The sequence below is a fragment of the Equus przewalskii genome, chromosome 3 (assembly GCF_037783145.1).
Source record: "Equus przewalskii isolate Varuska chromosome 3, EquPr2, whole genome shotgun sequence".
Taxonomy (NCBI): domain Eukaryota; kingdom Metazoa; phylum Chordata; class Mammalia; order Perissodactyla; family Equidae; genus Equus; species Equus przewalskii.
In genome coordinates, this window is record NC_091833.1 from 92,450,512 (window position 1) to 92,472,482 (window position 21,971).

Genomic DNA, 21,971 nt, shown 5'->3' on the forward strand with positions numbered 1-21,971 from the left:
GCTCAGCAAGCACAGCTCTTCCCAGCTCTGTGTTCGTGTATGACACACTGCTCACTTGAAAGGGAACATTGTGGGAATGTTTACCATATGGAAATAGGTAAACACTACAAAAGAGGGCTCATAATCTGGAAAGCTAGTTAAATATTCATCAAGACACTACTGGGTCAATGCCTTTTCTTACCTCCTCTTAAGCCAAGTGAATGGCTATATACGAGAGTTTATCTTCTGAAAAACACAGGCTGTAGTTCTCATTTAATTCCGTACTAATGATAGATTCAATAGATTGAATTCCTTACCAATTCGGTAGACTGACTGTGAGTCTTACTTTAGGTGCTACTATAATTGTGAAGACTTTCCTCTCATGAAAAAGCTGAGAGGGTAGAGAGTGGGAGCAGATTTAAAGATTTTTTTTTTTTCTTCTGGGACTTCTAGTCTACTGTCATTTTTAGCCTGAAAGTTTCAATAAAGAACAAATATTTTAATGTTTTTTCTATAATTTTTTTCCAAATAGGAAATATTTTTTTTTATAATTGTCCTTGGTCAAAATGTGAATGTAAAAATGTTACTATGTAAATTCAGCATCCATTTATAGGTACAAAGAAACTGATGATTGTGAATATTACATCTGTTATTTATTTTCTCCCTTTTTTTTTTTGAGTAAGGTTAGCTCTGAGTTACATCTGCTGCCAATCCTCTTTTTACTGAGGAAGATTGGCCCTGTGCTAACATCTGTGCCCATCTTCCTCCATTTTATATGTGGGATGCCTGCCACAGCATGGCCTGATAAGCAGTGTGTAGGTCTGCACCGGGATCCGAACTGGTGAACGCCAGGCCACCAAAGCAGAGCACGCAAACTTAGCCACTAGACCGCTGGGCCGGACCCCTCTCCCTTTGTACTTTTTAATAGTTATAAGTTTCTGGGTATTGAAGAAAACGTAAAATGTATTTGTTTTTCAACTTTCAAGACACGATTAAAATCCACAATCCTATTCTTTCTAAATAAGACAAGCAGTCATTCATTATCAAGTATTTATTGAATGTCTAAGGTAGACCCTCTTAGTGATGGAGTGGAGCTACAACAATCATTCTGGCCTTCATAGAGTTATCATCTCTTCAGGAGTTTGCAGTTTAGACCATTATTTAAGTTGTTTCATTTTGTGCAAATGGTTTTACTTCACTTTTTTATCTACCTTTCTCCAAAACCCGATTCTGCTGATGGCATTTCATTATTGACAGTATTTTTTGGCATTTACATCGTACCTTGCTTTAGGCAAAGGCAACACAGAAAACATCTCTTGAATCATCTTAAAAATAGGGAGTATCTCTCCCCAAACCTTTCTGCCATGCAACTTGCTTTAACATAAACATCCCTCTTGTAAAATAAATGCACTAGGTAACTTGTACACACATATTCATTTATTCATTTTTGTTTATATCAAAAAGGGCAAGAATATATGTAAAGTATAGACATTTAGCAGTTTCCTCTCTATCTTATTATTTTGCAAGGATCTTTGGTTGGTTCCACTAAGCTTTGAGTCCTTTTTTGAGGTCAGGAGCATTACTGGTTACCATGCAGAATTCTTCATGCAGGTATTCTGTATTTCTGGAGTAATTTGTGTATGTAGGTGTGTTTGTGTGTGTGTCAGTTTAATGACAGATGAATAAAAATAGGAACAACAATGTTAACTTTTTTGTTATACTGTATTCAAAGGATAGATATATGTAAAATAAAACTACTCTCTGATGCCATTCTGATATGGGCACACTTTAAAATCTTCCCTTATAAACAATAGAAAATGTAGTAAACATATAGCATAACAAAAATGTATGTGATCCTACCAAAATAATCTATAAATAGTAAAATAAAAAGAAATTCCTCGGTATCATAAAAGAAGAGTGAACCCAACAGAACCGTGAGCTTATGGGCTGACAACGCAGGGCCACTGTCGGTGTGAGAGAGGCTTTGTGACTGTGATGGATAGTGGAAATCAAGACCTTGGCACAGAAGTGGGACCTTTGAAAGATTGCATCTTCTAGAGAAGGAGAATTAGTGAAGCTTTACGTGTTAGTTCATGGAGGGGCCACAACATTTATCTCTGCCCAACTTCTGGATATACAAATGAAAATCTGTTGTAAGAAACAAAGAAATAAACAAAATTGTGTTGTTGTTGTTAAGTCTAAGTTAAAAACCATCTGGAGAGATGAAACTACCAAGAAAAAATTTAACATAAAATTCAACAAGATGGTGACACCTCTAAGAGCTTTGGCTGAAAAAATAAAGCAACAACAACAACAAAATCTGTGACAGGACATATCCACAACCTGAGTCACTTGATGTTTCCTTGTGGAAAAGAAAGGTATCTGTCAAAAATAAGTTCATATAAAAACGTACAAACCAACATGACTCAGAATCAGTAAAGGCAGTGAAGAGGAAAATTAACATTGCGGTTCTCACAATCACAAGATAATGGAATGATAGGAAAATGATTATAAAATATCTCTTTTATCTAGCCACTTCTTATAACCATCACTACTGAAATCCATTCTAAGCAAGTACTATCTCACACCTAAATTTTAGAGATGAAATCTACATCATGTTACTGCTTCCACCAGTGTCCACCATGAAGTGTTCCCACTGTGCCAGGAAAAAGGAACATTCTAAAACTTCAGTCATTTAGCCCATTTGCTCAGAATCTCCCACTAGTTTTCTAGTTCACAAACAGTAAAAATCAAAATCTTTGCTGGACCAGCCCCATGACCGAGTGGTTAAAGTTCCATGTGTTCCACTGTGTCAGCCTGGGGTTCGTGGGTTCAGATCTGGGCACAGACCTACTGTAATCATCAGTCATGCTGTGGGGGCATCCCACATACAAAGTAGAGGAAGACTGGCACATATGTCATCTCAGGGCTAATCTTCCTCGAGCAAAAAAAAAAAGCAAAAGAGAGGCCGGCCCAGTGGCACAGCGGTTAAGTTCAGGGATTTGGATCCTGGGCACGGACCTAGCATTGCTCATCAAGCCACACTGTGGGAGTGTCACACATAAAATAGAGGAAGATTGGCACAGGTGTTAGTTCAGTAGCAATCTTCCTCAAGCAAAAAGAGGGAGACTGGCAAGAGATGTTAGCTCAGGGCTCATCTTCCTCACCAAAAAAAAAAAGAAAAACCTTCCAAAAGAGAAAAGTCTTTGCAATGGCTCAAAATATTCAACATGGTATGCCCCAAACTTCTTGCCTCATTGATCTCATCTGCTGTTTGTCTTCTCTTTGCTTGAATCCCTCAAGCTACAATGGCCTCCTTGCTGTTCCTTGACTATGTGAGGCATCGACTCCCCTCAGGATCCTTGAATTTGCTGTTCTTCCTGTTTGGAACACTCTTCCAGAGGATTTCTCTTAATTCCTTCAAATGTTTACTCAAATTCCTTGTCTCAGTGAGGGTTTTGTTACTATCCAATGCAAAACTGTAACCCGACTTTCAACTCCCACTTTCCTCTTTGAGATTTATTTTTCTCCTATTTTACTATTTAACATATCAAACCTTATATTTATGTTCTTTATTGTCTGCTTCCTGGAATCTAAATTTAATGAAGGCAGAATTTTTTCTCATCTGTTTTCTTCACTGCTGGTTGGCAGCACCAAAAACAAAGCCTAAAATATTTGTGTTCAGTATACTCAATAAATACACATTGAAACTGTAATTATGCAAAAATGTATAAACATACAAAATAAATATGTGTGCCAACAGCAAACAATTAAAAACAGTCATAAAACAGATACAATAGCAAAGTAAAACTACTATAGAAAACTGAAGGATAATCTATTAGGACAGGGAAATGATCTCTATGGAGAAAGTTACACAATTTTATTAAAGGATATAGACTATTCAAATAAATGGAACCATAGATAATTTCCATGAGTAGGAAGGGCCACATACTAAAGATAAATTTTTTTCACAAATTAATCTCTGACCTCAGTGTAATTCCAATTTTTCCAGGGTTATTTAAATCAAACCTAAAATACATATGGATGATAATAATGCAAAAATGTCATGAAATGTTTCAGTTACACAAAAAAGTAGAGGGAGTGCGTGTTGGTCTGCTCTGCCAAATAGCATCTTACAAATAAATAGTATTTAAGAAGTTGGCATTTGGGCAACAGATAGAAAAATAAAGCCATAGAAGAGAAGAGTAAACATAAAAATATACGCCGATATTTTTTTGAAATTAGTATATTTGGTAGGCAGAAGAATGGCCCTTCCAACATGTCCACATGTAATTTCTATGATCCGTGAGTATGTTTCTGTAAATGGCAGAGGGGACTTTGCAGATGTGGTTAACTTAAGGATCTTGGGATGAGGAGATTGTCCTGGATTATCTGGGTGGGTCCAATGTAATCATAAATGTCCTGCTAAGTCAAAGAGGGAGGCAGAAGAGTCAGAGTTGGAAATGTGATGATGGAAGCAGAGGCCGGAATGGTACACCTGGTGGCTGGAAGGAGGCCATAAGCCAAGGAATGGAGATAGCCTCTAGAACCTGGAAAAGGCAAGGAACCCGATTCTCCCTCGAGTCTCCAGAAGGAACATAGCTCTGCTGACATATTGACTTTAACCCACTGAGACCCAGTTTGGACTCCTGAGCTCCAGAACCGTAAGACAATCAATGGGTATTGTTTACTAAGTTTATGGTAATTTGTTATAGGAGCAGTAGGAAACTAATGTAGTATATGGTAGAAAGACGCTATAAGTCAGTAGAAAAGGGGTAAGCCACTCAATGAACTAAAGACTTCTTCATGACAAACAAATTTTTAAAATTTTTAGAGCTATCCTAAAATATCTTCATGACATCTGAGCAGGGAAGCATTTCTTAAGGACCACAAAGTGCAGTCCAAAACACTAGAGTATAACAAGTGTGTTATACGAAGATAACATCTGTATGTCAAAAGCCATCATTTAGAAACAAATGAAAACCACAATGGGCTGCAATAAAATGTATAAGTAGAATTAACAAATTATTATTTTTCAGACTATAAAAATGCCTATAAGGGGCTGGCCCGTGGCCGAGTGGTTAAGTTTGCGCGCTCGGCTGCAGGCGGCCCAGTGTTTCGTTGGTTCGAATCCTGGGTGCGGACATGGCACTGCTCATCAAACCACGCTGAGGCAGCGTCCCACATGCCACAACTAGAAGGACCCACAACGAAAAATATACAACTATGTACCAGGGGGCTTTGGGGAGAAAAAGGAAAAAAATAAAATCTTTAAAAAAAAATAAAAAATGCCTATAAAATTGAGCCAAAGAATACAAAAAAGAAATTCTCGGTAGCAATAAAACAAGTGGCCAATGAACAAATGAAAAGTTGCTCAAACTCAAAATTAAGCAGGAAAATCAATTGTAAATTTACAGCAAAATATCATACCATGATCACAAATTAGTATATATTACAAATCTATCAAAATCAACTAGTTTTCACAGGATAAAGCCACGTGGTCACAATGTATTATCATTTTAAAAAATTATTTTTCCAAATGCCTTTCTGATATTCATTTTGACTTCACACTGTGGTCAGAGAACATACCAGGGAAGGATTTTTTTGTTTCTGTTTTTGGTTGAGACTGTTGTGCACAAGTCCTCATTCTATGCCTATGTGGTGTTTTTCATTGTATACTAGAAATTTATAGACTCTGGATACTGGAATTATTGTAGACTTCAAATTCTGTCTCACCGGCCGATCCTGTAAAGGCTTGCCTTTGGACTTTGTCAGGGCAGATCTATAGTAATCCCCTAGGGTATGTTCCTTACTCCTCAGACATGAATTTTTGGTGTCTCAGCTGAATCCCAGGGATGTTAACGAGATCTCTGTCCTCTGGTGGGACTGGAATTCTAGTATCTTCCAGCAATGCTCATCACTTGGTATTTCTTTATCACTCTCACTCAGTCTTATAGCAGTCACTCTTTCCTAAGACCTGCAAATACGAAGCCAGGCTTTAGGCAAGAAATAGCACAGAACATGCCCCCAACTCCCACAAAATTCATTCTTTTTTTTTCTTTTTTTTGAGGAAGATTAGCCCTGAGCTAACTGCTGCCAATCCTCCTCTTTTTGCTGAGGAAGACTGGCCCTGAACTAACATCCGTTCCCATCTTCCTCTACTTAAGACATGGGATGCCTACCACAGCATGGTTTGCCAAGTGGTGCCATATCTGCACCCGGATCTGAACTGGCAAACCCTGGGCCACAGAAGCGGAACATGCGCACTTAACCGCTGTGCCCCGGGGCTGGCCCCACAAAATTCTTTCTAACATCACTCTTCTCTCTAGTGTCAAGCACCTCAGACTCCAGGCATGACAGCAGCTATGAATGCTGATCTCTGCCTCTGACGGTCCGCCTTGCTCTGTCAGAGTCCAGCTCCCTGCACTGAAGTTCCCAGGCAGAGAGGCAGGCCAATGTAGAGCTTATTTCAGGAGATTTCTTTCATTTGGGGATCATCGTCCTACACTGCCTTTGTCCAACGACTAAAAACAGCCGCCTCCTTTGTTACATTTGTTTACGGCAGGGGGGCTAAATTACTGCCAGAACTTGCCAGAAACCAATTTATTCACTTCTGAAAATATCTTATACAAATTGTAAACAAATATTTATTTATATTTAGTATGTATGAAGCTGAGTATTAAGCATGTGGAGATAGAATGGCGAACAAAACCAGTATGCTTCCTGTCCTAACGGAATTTGCCAACTGGTAAATTCAATACAATTATATAGATACATTCATATAAATTTAGCCTCAATGAATCACTTTGCCATTCAGTGAGAAACAATGTCAGTGGTTCATATGATTATCTTTTCTTTCTTGAAGGAATGAGTGATGCCAAACATTCACCTGTCAGGCTCCCCACCTAACAAAAGCACTTAAAAGAAATAGGTCCAGAAAGAAGTGTTATTTCATAATTAGTCAATTTCTATACACACGTGCTGTTTCTCTATATGGCTTTTAGTAATATATCAGCAAATTGAGAATTCAGCACATTTTTAATAAAATTATTTCAGTTTTCAAATTATCATCTATTCCACTATAAATAACCAACAGCTATTATACCAATAATCACATATGCAACCTTTTTAAAATGTTAAATTTATTTAATTAAATCCATAGCCTTTGTTCAGGAATGAAAGTTTCATTTCATAAGCCAGGCATACTGTTTGTATATTTCACTGAATGGAAGTATATTATGGGCTTTTCAATGAGAGAAAAAATATTCAGTGTAATGCAGAAGGAATTAATCATAAACATGATTTCTATGTAAAGTATTCCCACAGGAAATCCTGTGAGACTTGCAACTTTTTAAAAATAATATACGTATTTCATCTAGGGAACAAGATCCAGATTAATTGAATGGGAATATCCAAGTTTAGGACTGCAACGCAACCATGACTTAATTAAAATCAAAATCTCATGGTGTCCTTCAAGTGACACCATAAAGACGTATCAGTAGAGAAGACTTTGAAATTAATTAAACATCACAGTGAATAATAACTCGCATGTGCCTTTAGTAAAATAAGCTGCAGGTTTAGCTAAACAAGAAGAAATCAGGGATTTTGATTACTTATGGATAAAACAGGCATTTGGTATTTGGTATAAATTGTGGGAATATTTTTATTGAAACATACATAGTTGTTTCTTTGTAATTCATGCCCAATTATTTTACTGATGGAACTAGAAATTTTATATTCTAGCATTAGCCTTAATTATCTCTACATTTTACACTCAGGAATACTTGAGGCAAAAGGGATTAGAAAACACACAAAATCATATTATGATCTTATTTCCAAGTCTTGGCCCACCACAAGGTTATGGGACTAAATGTGAATGCCCTTCAAAATGTCCAGCAATAGAATCTAATTAAGCATCTTAATCAACGTTTGACCTTGGTAAATTGGCTATTCCACTTACCAGCTACATGAACTTTAGCAAGTTAGTTAACCTTTCTGCTTTCTTTTCCTCATCAACACAAAATAAATAATATATTTACGTTATAGAAATATAGTGAAACAACAAAATAAGAGAAATAATTGAAATATCTTATGCACTTTCTAGTTGATCAATATCCTCTCCGTTACTCTTCCTTTTCCTTGAAATGCTTCTCTTTTGTGAACAGCAAGAGATTTGAACTGGAATCTCTCTTGCTTTCTCAATTTCTCTTTTTTTCTCTATGATGCACAACCCCCCCCCCCACACACACACCTACAACACGATCACAGACCATATATTTAGACATATTTGGATATATTTCATATCTAATTTTAATTTTTTAATTGCCAGTCTAAAAATCTGCATTGCCGCCTGTCTCCATATTGAGCCAATGATTTAAATGTAGACATGTTTTTGGCCAATTTTTCTTGGCATTCAAATGTCATCTTTGAAACTCTCAAAGAGTTTTTATCCCATTGGCTTGGCAACTTCTCAAAGGGAACCCTCTGCTTTTCTGAGTCTTTTCTCTTTAGTACTCACACCTGCTATTCTCAATTCCCACTGGTCATCCCTTGTTTTCCACATCTGTAATATTCACCCACCTCCACTCAAAGGAATTCAATTCTACCTTGCCTCAGGGTCCAGCTCAAATTTCATTTTGACTGACTGCTAGCACCTACTGATAGGGATGCTCATTTAGACATTTTCTGATTATACGTCCTATTTCTCTAGGACTGAAGTTTAAGTCCCTTGAAATTAGTCTATGAGGTAGGGTTCTTTGGTCTCAAGTAACAAAAATTAAACTCTATCCAATTTTAGTAAAAAAAAAAAGAATTTATTGGAAATATATTGAGAGGCATGTAGGATTTATTGGATAGGTTTCTAACTTGGAAACAGGTTGGAAAACAGCACATTCACTGTCTGCCTCCCTTTCTGGTGTGAATGTGGCACTAATGCCTTGTTTTGTTTCATCTGCCCTTCAATTTCTCAGCCTAAAAGTCAGTGTCCTGGGGGTGGGGTGAGGAAAGGGGCTGTGGGAATAGCTCATTTAGTTGAACTTGGAGAACATTTTCTCTCTATTGCTGTCCTGGGATGATGAGAAGACATTTCTGGCCAATATAGCCTCTGAAAGGGTAGGGTAGAGCCACTTCATTTACTTTTCCACCAAGACTGCATAAAATATTGGAAAGAAAATTCCCCCAAAATAAATCCATATGCTGTTAGGGAAATGAAATCCATGCCAACTACTTAAAACAAAATAAAACACCTACTAAATGTAAGAGACAAATTCTTCTTGTTTTATGTATTATTTCATCTGTGCTATAATCTGAATGAGATGTCTTCTCTGTGCTGTTATTGATGAATCCACTATTTAATATTAAGTGCACAGAGAGTGGTATGCTAAGGGAACCCAGAAGAGAGGTGTTAAAGCAGACAGGGGTGGCGAGAAACACTTCCTAGTGTTATACCACATTACCTAAAGGAATTATTACCTAATGCTCAACCAGTGTATTCTTAATAAGTCAATGGACCTATCTATTTAGAAAGTGTTGATTAGAAAGCTTATAGAGTCGTGTGCTACATAATGACATTTCAGTCAACGACAAACCACAGATAAGGTGGTGGTCTCACAAAGTTAGTACTATATAACCTAGGTGTGTAGTAGCCTATACCATCTAAGTTTGTGTTAGTACTCTATGATATTCTTACCAGGAAATTGCCTAACAATGTGTTTCTCAGAATGTATCTCTGACCTCGTTGAGTGACACGTGCCTGTAATTAGTTCAGTTCACATCAACCTATGTTAGAATGAGATCAATAATCAATAAGACCTTGCCAATCTAAGGAAATATACTGATTTCTACCACACAGTTTACCGCTACCAATACTCATATAAGCTGCCTTCTCACCTGTTATTGTAGATGAACTATTCCAATTTCTATTTAATGCCAAACATTTCATTTGGGAACTAGTATGCCACAACCTCTAGCCAACCCCAGACATTGTCTCAGAAATTCTCTCCTCTTCTTTCTTTACCAAAATTATCCTCCCTACTGAATCATTTTATCAGTGTATGGGGTAGGCTGAATAATAGCCACACCAAGATGCGCAAGTCTTAATTCTTGGCAACTATGAACATGCTACCTTAGATAGCAAAAGAGTCTTTGCCTATGTAATTAAGTTAAGAATCCTGAAATGGGGAAATATCTTGGATTACCCAGGTGGACCCAATGTAATCACAGGGGTCCTTATATGAGGGAGGCAAGAGATCAGACAGAAAGAAGGAGATGTGATGATGAAAGCAGAGAGACATTTGAAGATGTTATGCTACTAGTTTTGAAGGTGGAAGAAGAGGCCAGGAGCCAGAGTCCAAGGCATACAGCTCTAAAAGCTGGAAAAGGCAAGCAAATGGATTCTTTCTTACAGATTTCAGAAAGAACCAATCCTGCCAACACCTTCGTTTTAGCCCTGTAAGACTCATTTCAGACTTCTGACCTCCAGACCTGTAAGAGCGTAAGTTTATGTTGTTTTAGTTCACTAAATTTGTGACAATTTGTTACAGAAGAAATTGTAGATGAATATAGTACACAAACATGCTATTATAATGACATATTTAAAAACAAGCACATAAAAATTTTATGTAGACTGAATTTCCCCCACTAGCTACCACTCAATTTTGATGTTCTTCTTAGAAGCAATAACAACAACAAAACCTCCTCAAAAGAGCTATCTGTTTTTGCTATCTTCAATTCCTCTCCTCTCATTTGCTCTTAAACACACTCCAGTCAGATTTTCACACCCACTACTCTTGTTAAGGTCAGCATTGGCTTACATATTGCTAAACCCGACACACTTCAATTCTCATCTTATGTGATCTGTTTCCAGAATTTGACAGTTAATTTTGATGTGTTTTATTTAATTGGGTTTGAGGACAATGTAATCTCATTTTCTTTATTACCTCACTGATCGATCAGTTCTTTTTTTTTTTTTTTTAGGAAGATTAGCCCTGAGCTAACTACTGCCAATCCTCCTCTTTTTGCTGAGGAAGACTGGTCCTGAGCAAACATTCATGCCCATCTTCCTCTACTTTACACTTGGGATGCCTAAGTGGCATGGCTTTTGCCAAGTGGTGCCATGTTTACACCCGGGATGTGAACCGGCGAACCCCGGGCCACAGAGAAGCAGAATGTGAGAACTTAACTGCTGTGCCACCAGGCCAGCCCCTGGTTAATTTTTGATATCACTTGCTGGCTCTTTCCAACATCTTAATATTGGAGTGCTCTAGAACTAGCCTTTTAGTCTTCGGTACACTTCTTTATATACTCTCCCTCTTTTGGTAGTTATATGGAGCCCACTGGCTTCAAATCCCATCTCTGTGCCTATGACTCATGATTTTATGTCTCTCCTCTAAATTCCAGCTTCATTTATTAAATTTCCTACTTAAATATTGAGCAGTTATCTCAAACTCAACATGTGCAAACCTGAACTGATCTTCCACTCCCCACACCCCGGTGGATCTTCCAGTAGCCTTCCTGGTCTGCTGATAACAAATCTAACCAATTCCTTGTTCAAGCCAAAACCCTGAAATCATCCTTTTGTCTTCTGTTTCTCTTACATTCCACATCCAATTTGATAGAATACCACTTCTCAATCCTTTATCACCTTTGTTCAATTTCTTAAGTTTTCTCTCCTATATTGTTTGTGACAACTAGTCTTTCCACCTGTACTCTTTTGTTCCTACAGTTATTCTCAGCAGCACAGAAACCTGTGTCCCCAATTTTGTAATGTCTCCCCTCTTTCATCAGAGCAAAAGCCAAAATAGCAAAAAAATTGCCCAAAGTGTCCTTTGACCCCTACATCCTTACCTCTCTGAGCTTCTCCCCTTTTACACCTCCACTTATTCTAATTCAGCCCCATTGGCCTCCTTGACCTTTGATGAGGATGTTTTTCTGCCTTAGGGGCTTTGCACTGACAGCCAGTTTTTCTTCCTGGAATAATAACTTTACCTACAGATATCTACATTGTTAAATTCCTTACTTCTTTTAAGGCTTTTGTCAGCTATTATCTTGTCAATAAATTCATCCTGGCCCTGGTATTTTTCACTGCTGTCTGCCTTCTCAATTTCTACCTAGGCAGTCTTCACTAAAATATGTGTTGTATTAAATAATGCATACATCCAGAAACAAATCTTACCATGGAAGTTGTTACTTTAGAGAAAAACTATCATTTAATCAATTGGAACAGACACCAAGTATGGTAATAGTGCAATGAGTCAGAGATATCTAATCTTGAAAGTTTTTTATAACAAATAAAGCAAATTCATAGGAGTAAGTTAACCTATTCATAATCTTCTCTATCCAGAAGGCAACAAGATGTATGTGCAAGAAGGAGCAAGTGAATAAGAACATTTTCGTGGTGGAAATTTTCCAGTTTAAGTAGGCAATGGAGAGTGAGGTTAGAAAGCTAAACCAGCTAGTAGGTAGGAGAATCAATTGTTTCCCTGTCTGTGTGACTTCAAAAGGACATCTAGTTACAATTGATGAAACATAGCATCATTGAAACTTGAAATATTTTTATAATGTTGGTTTGAGATATTCATATCATACACACATTAAAGCTTCACATATATTTTTGATAGTCAGGTCTTACACACTAAAAAATGAATAGTTCTGCTATATAACTACTTTGAAAAATCCATTACAAACTATCAAGTAAATAATAACCATCTCAAATTGCCTGCAATTAGGCATTTACACAATAATCCAAAATGACTCCAACAGTCTTGACGTAGCATAGAGTAGTAATGCACAGTATGTCTGTGATTAGGTATTTACATAATAGTATATAACAGCTCTGAAGAAACCATCACAGACTATCAACTAAATAAAGCAGGTTTTTGGAATCTGTAATTTACTATTTACCTAATTTTGTCAATTCTCGTAAATACATGTAATAAGCATCCCTATATTTTTTCCTCTGATACTAAGTACTGTGAAACTCTGCCAAAGAGTCCATACCTTTATTCCCCAATCTGTGCTCCCCCTTACTAAAACACTCCTTGAGACAGTTGTCTACACTCACTTTCTCCCTGTCTTTGTTTCCAATTCTTTTATTTAACACACTGCAGACATATCGTTATGCCTGTCGGTCCGCTGAAACCAGTCTTAGCAAGATCTCCTCTTGTCAAAGCCAATGCTTTAGTCTCAGCTCTGTTCTTACCTAAACTATCAGCAGCTAACACATTTGATTCCTTCTTGATTCATTTTCATAACTGGTCCTTTATAATTACGTAGTCTCCTATTTCATTGTCACCTCCTTCCAAATCCCATTTGCAGGCCTGTCCTCTCACTTAGTGTTGCAAAGCACTGGGGTTAATTGTAAACTCTTCTCTATTTTCAGTAACCCCAAATATCTCACTAAATCCTTTGGACTTAAATACTATTTATACTTTTGTAACTCAAATTTTTATGTCTGAGTCCCAGATGTATGACATAACTGCTTATGTGAAGCCTCCATGTGAATGTTTGCTAGATGGTGTGATATAGGAATCAGGCATAATTTTTGCCACAAAGAAGCATAGTAATAGAAATTAGATATGCTCTGGGAACTATATGAAGGCCCCATTTGTGACAGATGGGGAGTTTAGAAGGAATTTGAATTTCCTTTCTTTCACATTATGTTCACATTAAGCCCAACTATCCATGACCTTTTGAAACCCTGGACTTTCTCCTTTCTGACAGTTCGCTCATGTCCTTCTCTCTGCCTGAAATGTTCTCTCCATGTTGATCTTACCAACCAGGATTCCAGTGATTCCATGTCTTTGAAGGTGAAAGAAGAGTGTGCAAAGATCTTTGCGTGGCCAAAAACCCAAAGCTGCTGACAATGTGCAGTGATGCAGAAGTAGCGTGTGTGGAACAGAGGATGAGAATTCGATTTCCCTCAACCTTATGTATATTTGTCTTTTTTCATCTTTCTTCTTTTTCATTTTTTAGAATAATTTAAAGTCGACTTAGTAATCAAATTAAATTCAATTAGATGTATTGTCTAAGCAATTTACAGACATACTTGAGACATGGGGAATTGATATTTAGTATTCTCAAAGCCTGATTCTTATTCCAAGTCAGACTCATCTAGATTAAATACTGAACTAAAAAGCTAAAAACACTACACCTGGGAATCTCATTTCATATTCATAAATTAATCCAAGCTTTGATGTATTTGATGTTCTTTAGACTTTTTCTATTCTCAAGTCTTTGTTAACACTGAATGGATATTCATATGCAACCATATGGTTTTAAATACTTACAATGCTTTTCTGACTATTCAACTTCTGAATATATTTATACTTAGAAGAAATGTCTTGAATAATTTTCTACATATTTTCAACCATATAATGTTGTTTTTCAAAATAGTTTACTAGGTTAAAATTGATACTCTCTTAGGTTCAATGTGCATAAACCCCTAATGATTTAATGATATTTGCTTATTAACTACCAAGAAAAATTTCAGATTTTTATTTTTTAAAGATTTTATTTTTTTTCCATTTTCTCCCCAAAGCCCCCCGGTACATAGTTGTATATTCTTCGTTATGGGTCCTTCTAGTGGTGGCATGTGGGACGCTGCCTCAGCGTGGTTTGATGAGCAGTGCCATGTCCGCACCCAGGATTCGAACAAACGAAACACTGGGCCGCCTGCAGCGGAGCGCGCGAACTTAACCACTCAGCCATGGGGCCAGCCCCTTCAGATGTTTTTTAAGGGTGATGGACTACATATTGAATTTAGTTAAAATTTATTGAAACAATTATAGATAATTGTAAGATCTTTTATCACACTGCTTTATTAAAGAAGTTGCTGTTAAAAAGTATAAAATAAAAATGTTTCCATTGTACCAAAATACTACAGTTAAAGTGTATTGCCATATCTCCCCAGTTTTTTATTATCTAAAATATTGAGGTATTTTGCCTTTAACGTGTATTGATATTTCTGTTAAAATGCTTGCCCTATAACTATGTCAATAATGTCCAGGAATAGAGCAATTTAAGAAAATTTAGATGAAATATTTAATTAATGTTTTCATAATACTGACCAGAAAAAAGGTGGGTTAAAAATCACAAGAACTGTAAATATTTCATTGGCTTCTTGAGAGTTACTGAATGAGACCAAAATGCCTCTGTATGTTTCTTATTCTGAGACACCATGCATTAGTCTCATGAAATATATTTACTGTGTTGTTCCCAGTATTAAAACATGAGTAAATACAATGGAATAGGGTAGAGTAGAATGGCAAACATCCTAGTGTATTGGTAAGGGCAAGCATTATTTTGTTTCGTGTGCATGGGTATGTCTATCTCTGTAATTTGACCTTATATCAATATTCTTTCCTTGCTTCAAATCAACATAGTTTGAGAAATTTGTCTGTAGTTTATATGTATGTTTACAATTCTTGCCTTTTTAAGAATTGCCAGTTAACTTCATATGACGAGTAAAGACATAGGAAGTATACAAAACTGGTGTTCTGTAGAAAGGAAGAAAGATGGTCAATGTTGAATAGACAAAGGACAGTGTCAGACAAAAAGATTTCAGCTTGATAAGAGACTTTCCTGAGCCTTATTAAGGAATAATTTGCATGCAATAAAATCTATGAATTGCAAATATGCAGTTTGTTATGCTTTAGGGTGTGTATATATATATATATATATATATATATACACACACACACACACAGGAGTGCAATCATGCAAAACATTTTCATCAACCTAAAAAGTTCTTTTCTGCATTTTGCAGTTAGTGCATTTTCCTCATCCTTGTCCCCAGCCAACCTCTAACATAATTTCTAGATTTTCATGTACATGAAGTCATACAATAGATGCTCTTTTGTGTCTGGCTTCTTTAGTTAGCTTTTTTGAGATTTGTTGATGCTGTTGCATTTACCTGTAGTTTGCTCTGTTTTATTGGTCAGTAATATTCTATTGTAATTTACTATTTGCTTAATTTTGTAAACTCTCGTAAATACATGTAATAAGCATCCTTATATTTTTTCCTCTGATACTAAGTACTGTGAAACTCTGCCAAAAAGTCCATACAACTTTATTCCCCAATCTCTGTATATATGTATATGTGTGCATACATCTATAGCTTTAAATAGTTAATCACATTTTAATGAGCTTAAATAAATGATTATGTTTTCTATTCACTTAAATATTTGCCATTTTCAGAGTTCAGCCTGCCCTTCTATAGTCCAGATTTCTATCTAGTATCATTTTCTTTCTTCCTGAAGAAATATTTAAAAATTTCCTATACTATGTCTGCTGATAATAAATTCTCTCAGCTTTTGTTTATCTGGAAAAAAAAAAAAAAAGCACCTTTTCCAGTGTGTTAACAATTTTGTCCTATTGGCTTCTGAATTGAATATTTTCTGACAGGAAGTATGCTGTCATTCATACATATCTTTGTTTCTCAGTACATTGTGTCTTGTTTTTTTTACTTGGGCTATACTTTAGATTTTCTTATTTTTAATTTTTTCTTAGCAGTAGGGTTATAATGGACCTGGATGTGGTTTTCTTTATGATTCTTCAGTTTGAAATTTATAGAGTAAAATTTCAGAGTGCACACTACTTAATTGCAAGACTTACTTTCAGGCTACTGTAAACAAGATATTATCATACTGGGAAAAAGAGACACATAGATCAATGGAACAAAAAAGAAAGCCAGAAGTAGACCCACACATACATGGTGAATTGAATATCAACAATGTTGTAAGAAGAATAGCTTTTTCAACAAACGGTGCTGAATAATTTGGACATTCGTATGCAGAATAAAGAACCTCAATTCATACCTCACATTAATTCAAATGGATCATTGGCCCAAGTAAAAATCTAAAGCTATGCAACTTCTTTAAGGAAATACATGAAAATATCTTTTCAATCTTGAATTACTCAAATATTTCTACAGTCTGACACTAAAAGCATGAGCCATAAAAGAAAAAGTTGACAAATTGGACTTCATCAAGATAAAAAAACTTCTACTCTTCAAAAGATACTGTCAAAATGATTAAAATAGAAGATACAGACTGAGAGAAAAAAGTTATGCAACAAACATGTAATAAAGGACTCACATATAGAATGTAATATATGTACATATATATTTATCTTCTCAATAAAAAGCAAAGAAAAACTAAATAAAAAAGTATTGAGCCTTCATAAAGAATATATACAGATGGGAAGTAAGAATAGGAAAACATAATCTCTTCTAAGCTAAATGATTAGTCATCAGGAAAATGAAAATTCAAAATTATATATACACCTATTAGATGGTCAGAAGAAAAAAATTATGATGTCAAATCTGAAAAGGATGCTAGTTAACTGAAACTCTCATACAATATTGGAGGGAATGCAAAATAGTCAATCATCTTGAAAAACAGTTTGGCAGTTTCTTACAAAGTTATACATACAATTTCCATACAGCTAATCCAACCTCCTCCTGGGCATTTAGCCAAAATAAATGAAAAATTATGCCCACACAAAAACCTCTACACAAATGTTTATAGCCACATTATATATAATAATTAATATCTGGGAACAACCCAAATGTCATTCATTTATTGAATGATTCAACTAACTAGTGTATATTCATAAAATGCAAAACTTCTCAACCATAAAAGGAAAGAAAGTACTAACACATGCAACAGCATTATGCATTATGCTAAGTGAAAGAAGCCAGATTCAAAAGGACACATACTGTATGATACTCATAAAATTCTGGAAAAGGCAACATTATAGAGAGAGAAAATGCATCAGAGGTTGCCAGATAGTGATGACCATTGGAGAGAGTTGATTAAAAGAGACAAAAGGGAGTATCTTGGTGGCGATGAATCTGATTTCTATCTTCATTGCTACATGACTCAAGTACCAGGTTATATGAATTCAGAATCAGGTTATGTGATTCTATTCATTTCTCCAAATTCATAGATGTATCTGAAAAATGGTGAATTTTGTTGTATATAGATTATACCTCAGTAAACCTGACCCAAAAACGTAATAAACATTTGGCATACTAGATTATTTACTCAATGATGATATAAGTATTGGTGATTTCAATTACAAAAGTAAATGTGTATCAGATTCCCTTTATTTGCAGGCATAATTGTAAGGATGAGGTAGTGAGCCATAGTGTGGTAAAGATGGGGAGGAAACAGGGGTTGTGATGAATGGAGGATCAAGAGGAGGATATCAATCATCAGGCTGAGGAATATCTATCAAAAAAAGGAGTGATGCCACCATGGTTTAGGGGTCACACCACAAATTAATATGGCTACACTAAACACTTTTTTTATAGTTCTATCCCTAACCTGTCCTCTCCATTTTTTGTTTGCTGTATGAGGCCTATGACTCTTCTAAAGTCTTAATTTCTGGTTAGCCTGCCTCCCAAGAGGTACTGGGGATGTTTGTCTCTTGTTCTATTTCTCAGCATCAGGATTAGGAGGTACCTGAATCAGTCTATTGTAGCCTGTATTGTCTATGAATGATAGATTAATGGATGAGCAGAGTGTTCTATCTACATGGATTGCAGACTCTACCTGAGAAATCATATTATTCCCCCACCTCCTCCCTTCTCAATCTTCCTTCGTCTCTTTTGTTTTAATTCATAGACTGAAGAGTTATTTCTAGCTAGGATGAAGTGGCCACCACTACATATCTTAAATAACTTATGCAATATGTGTGGGACAGTAGGAAGAGTTATAATTCTGGAAGTTTGTACATGATCCTTTAATCCTTTCTAACTCTGACATTTTCCTACTGGCGAGGCATGAAGGGCAGTTGGCTTGTGCCTTAGTGTTGGAGAATGTTGTTGATATCTCTGTTGTACATGCTGGCTGAGCTGACTTTCTTCTGTATCCTTTAGACAAATAAATACTCTTTGAGATAGCCATATATTGTCTCTGCTTGGTTATTCTGAAAAATGCATATTTGCTGTGGGCATTTGCCACAAGTGGATGTACAATTTTCTTCTGGAAATTATAAGACCTCCTAAATCTGTTTCTCGCCATAATTACTGGAATTTTGTGGTGAATTAGTTTGGTCAAATGAAGATCAGAGATTTTTCCTTCTAGGGTTTTTTGAGGATAAGCAATAAAATATGAAAGACAGCTGTCCCACTGTCTCTTGCTAAATAAACTTTTTTTGTTATTTTGAATAAAAATTATGAAACATCACGAAAGCACAAAATTGTGAGCCAGATGGCTCCTTCAGTTACTAGTGTCATTATACTTTTTGAATTTTTGTATTCTCAACTCTAAAGTAAACATCTTATAATTATACTTCCCTTAAAGAGTTAAATTTGACTTAAATAATAATTGAGATAATATATGCAAAACACATCATTGAGCTCCCAGCATATGCTATGCACCAGACAAATATTATTTACTTTTGTAATAAGCAATGTCGTTTTCACTAACCAAATTCTTGTGAAGAGAAGCTTATCAAAAAGTTGAATTTGAATTCATCAAAATTTTATGGCCTTTTCACATACTGCATTATAATAAAAATTTTTTATTTTACTTTTCATTCCTGTCCTGTAGTTTTCATAGCTAATATTTTTTTAATTTTTAATTTTTTTCTTTTTATTTATTTATTTTTTGAGGAAGATTAGCCCTGAACTAACATCTGCTGCCAATCCTCCTCTTTGTGCTGAGGAAGATTGGCCCTGAGCTAACATCTGTACCCATCTTCCTCTACTTTTTATGTGGGACACCTGCCAAAGCATGGCTTGACAAGTGGTGCATAGGTCTGCACTCGGGATCTGAACCAGTGAACCCCGGGCTGCTGAAGCAGAACATGTGAATTTAACCGCTATGCCACCAGGTAGGCCCCCATAGCTACCATTTTTATTAAAATTATCTTTATTAATTTATTCTTTCTTTAACTGCATTTAGTTTTGCAGTAGGTGGGCAGGGACTTTCTTCCCTATTCTAAATAAAAAATCAAATATCCTGACATTATTGGAAGAGGAAATGTCACAAGAATGCAAAAACAAGAGTGACCTGGGGCATCTAGTGAAGATCTACATGGTATTAAAAAGTATTTTTATTGCACAGACTTTTAAAAGTTGATCTGATTTTTGTGAGAAGAACCCTACTTAGTGGAGAAATGCTAGGTTTATAGTATACATTGAAAACCGTAATTACTCATCTCTTCCTCTTGTGCCCTACTAGAATCTATCTGACATTCATTAATGTTAGGACAGAATTGCATGGTCATCAGCTATAAATACATTATTTCCTACAAAATCATTTTCTTCATTTAAATACATGGGCACAAGAACAAATTCATTTCATTTCTGCTGATCTAAATGTAAAATGGAGTTTATGAAAATGTAACTCATAGTCCCTGAAATCAGCTTGGAGAATCTAGTTAACTGAATAGCTATTGCACCCATATTCCCATTCCAACACAATGATTTGAGTTTTAACAACTTTAAAAAATAATTTGGAGGATTCTACAATAAATGTGGGAAATCTTATTGTCTGTATAACCTGAAGTGTTTACACATTTTGTGTCAACAAGGATAAACTTCACTTACCTGATAAGAAAGTGACTAATGAAGTGCAGGTGGCACTAATAAGATTTATGAATGCTATCTTGCAAACTCAAGCATAGCCCTCAGCTTGAAATAAATAACTTTCAAGGCAGCCTTTAATTACTAAAATTTTAAAACTTGCCATCCTAATTAGATAAAATTATTTTGGATTTGTGATAAAATTATTTTCTACAAAAATAGTATTTTTACTGCTATTTTAACTTTCAAAAATAGAGTTTATCAAGATAGATGCATTTTTATAATACTTACTACTATTCTATATAAATTGATTCAGCACAGATCTTTCCCATACATTGCCAAAGCAACCTTAATATACCTTGCGGAATTCAAGTTTTTAGAAAACATCAAAACTGTAGGGTTAAAAAATGTATATATCTGTGGGGATATTAAGACATTAGCCCACCCATAGACTTATGTAAGATGTTATTTAATTTAAGACCGATTTACAATCTTAAAATGATTGTATTTCTTATCGTGTGTAGAGTTAAAATTTGTAAATTCTATATATTTTAGGCCTCTACATCTGATAAAAGATGTGTGGATAACAATTTACTCTCGAAGCAAATTCTTGAGAAGTCTTAAGATATAATACTATAGATCTAAAAGCTAAAACTATCTCCCAATGTTTACACGCTAAATTAATAAAAGTATGACATAGTTTACTCACTTTTATAAAAAATATTACTGAATAACTCTTATAGTATGTGAATTGAATTGAGAAGACAAGCAAATTCATGCTACAGACTTCCAAGAGTAGAGTTTTCCCTGATGGCAGTAGACACCCTCACCACCAATTATCCTGAAAACCTGTCTGGAAAAGGGAAGGTACCCACAGGAATCAATCATCAAGGCAGAAGGAAGGAATAAAGTAGAGAGTTTTTGGAGAATGTAAAGGTTGACTGCTTGGGAGCACTGATGCCAGTCAGAGGATACTACAGACGGCTCTAGTCCCTGCAGTGTGGAGGTGTGCTGAACAGTAAGTCCGGAAGCTTCCATAGTTACACTGAGGATACGTCTGGACTTGTACAAACACATCAGTACTTGTAAACTATTTTCAAGTTGCTATTTTCTTCTCCTATCTCTGAACATAGAGTCAGGTCATTTCTTTCTTTTTATTTCATTTCAAGCCTTTTTTTAGTTGTTCCAAGGGGAAATGAGGTACAAACCCTACACAAAGCTTTTATGGGAGTGGTATTGGGGGACATCCAGGATTCCTTAATTGAATCTAGAATAGAAGTAACAGGATCAGAAAATTTGTGGATATGACTATGTTCAGTGGAGTAATGCTTTCATGAAGGTACTGGGAACCAAAAACCTGCCCTACGGCTTGAGGAGGCATCTGTAGGTGAAGCCACAGAGACCCTATCACTAGATCATGAAAAAGCACCCTAAGTGGTGAACTGGAATATCTGAAAGG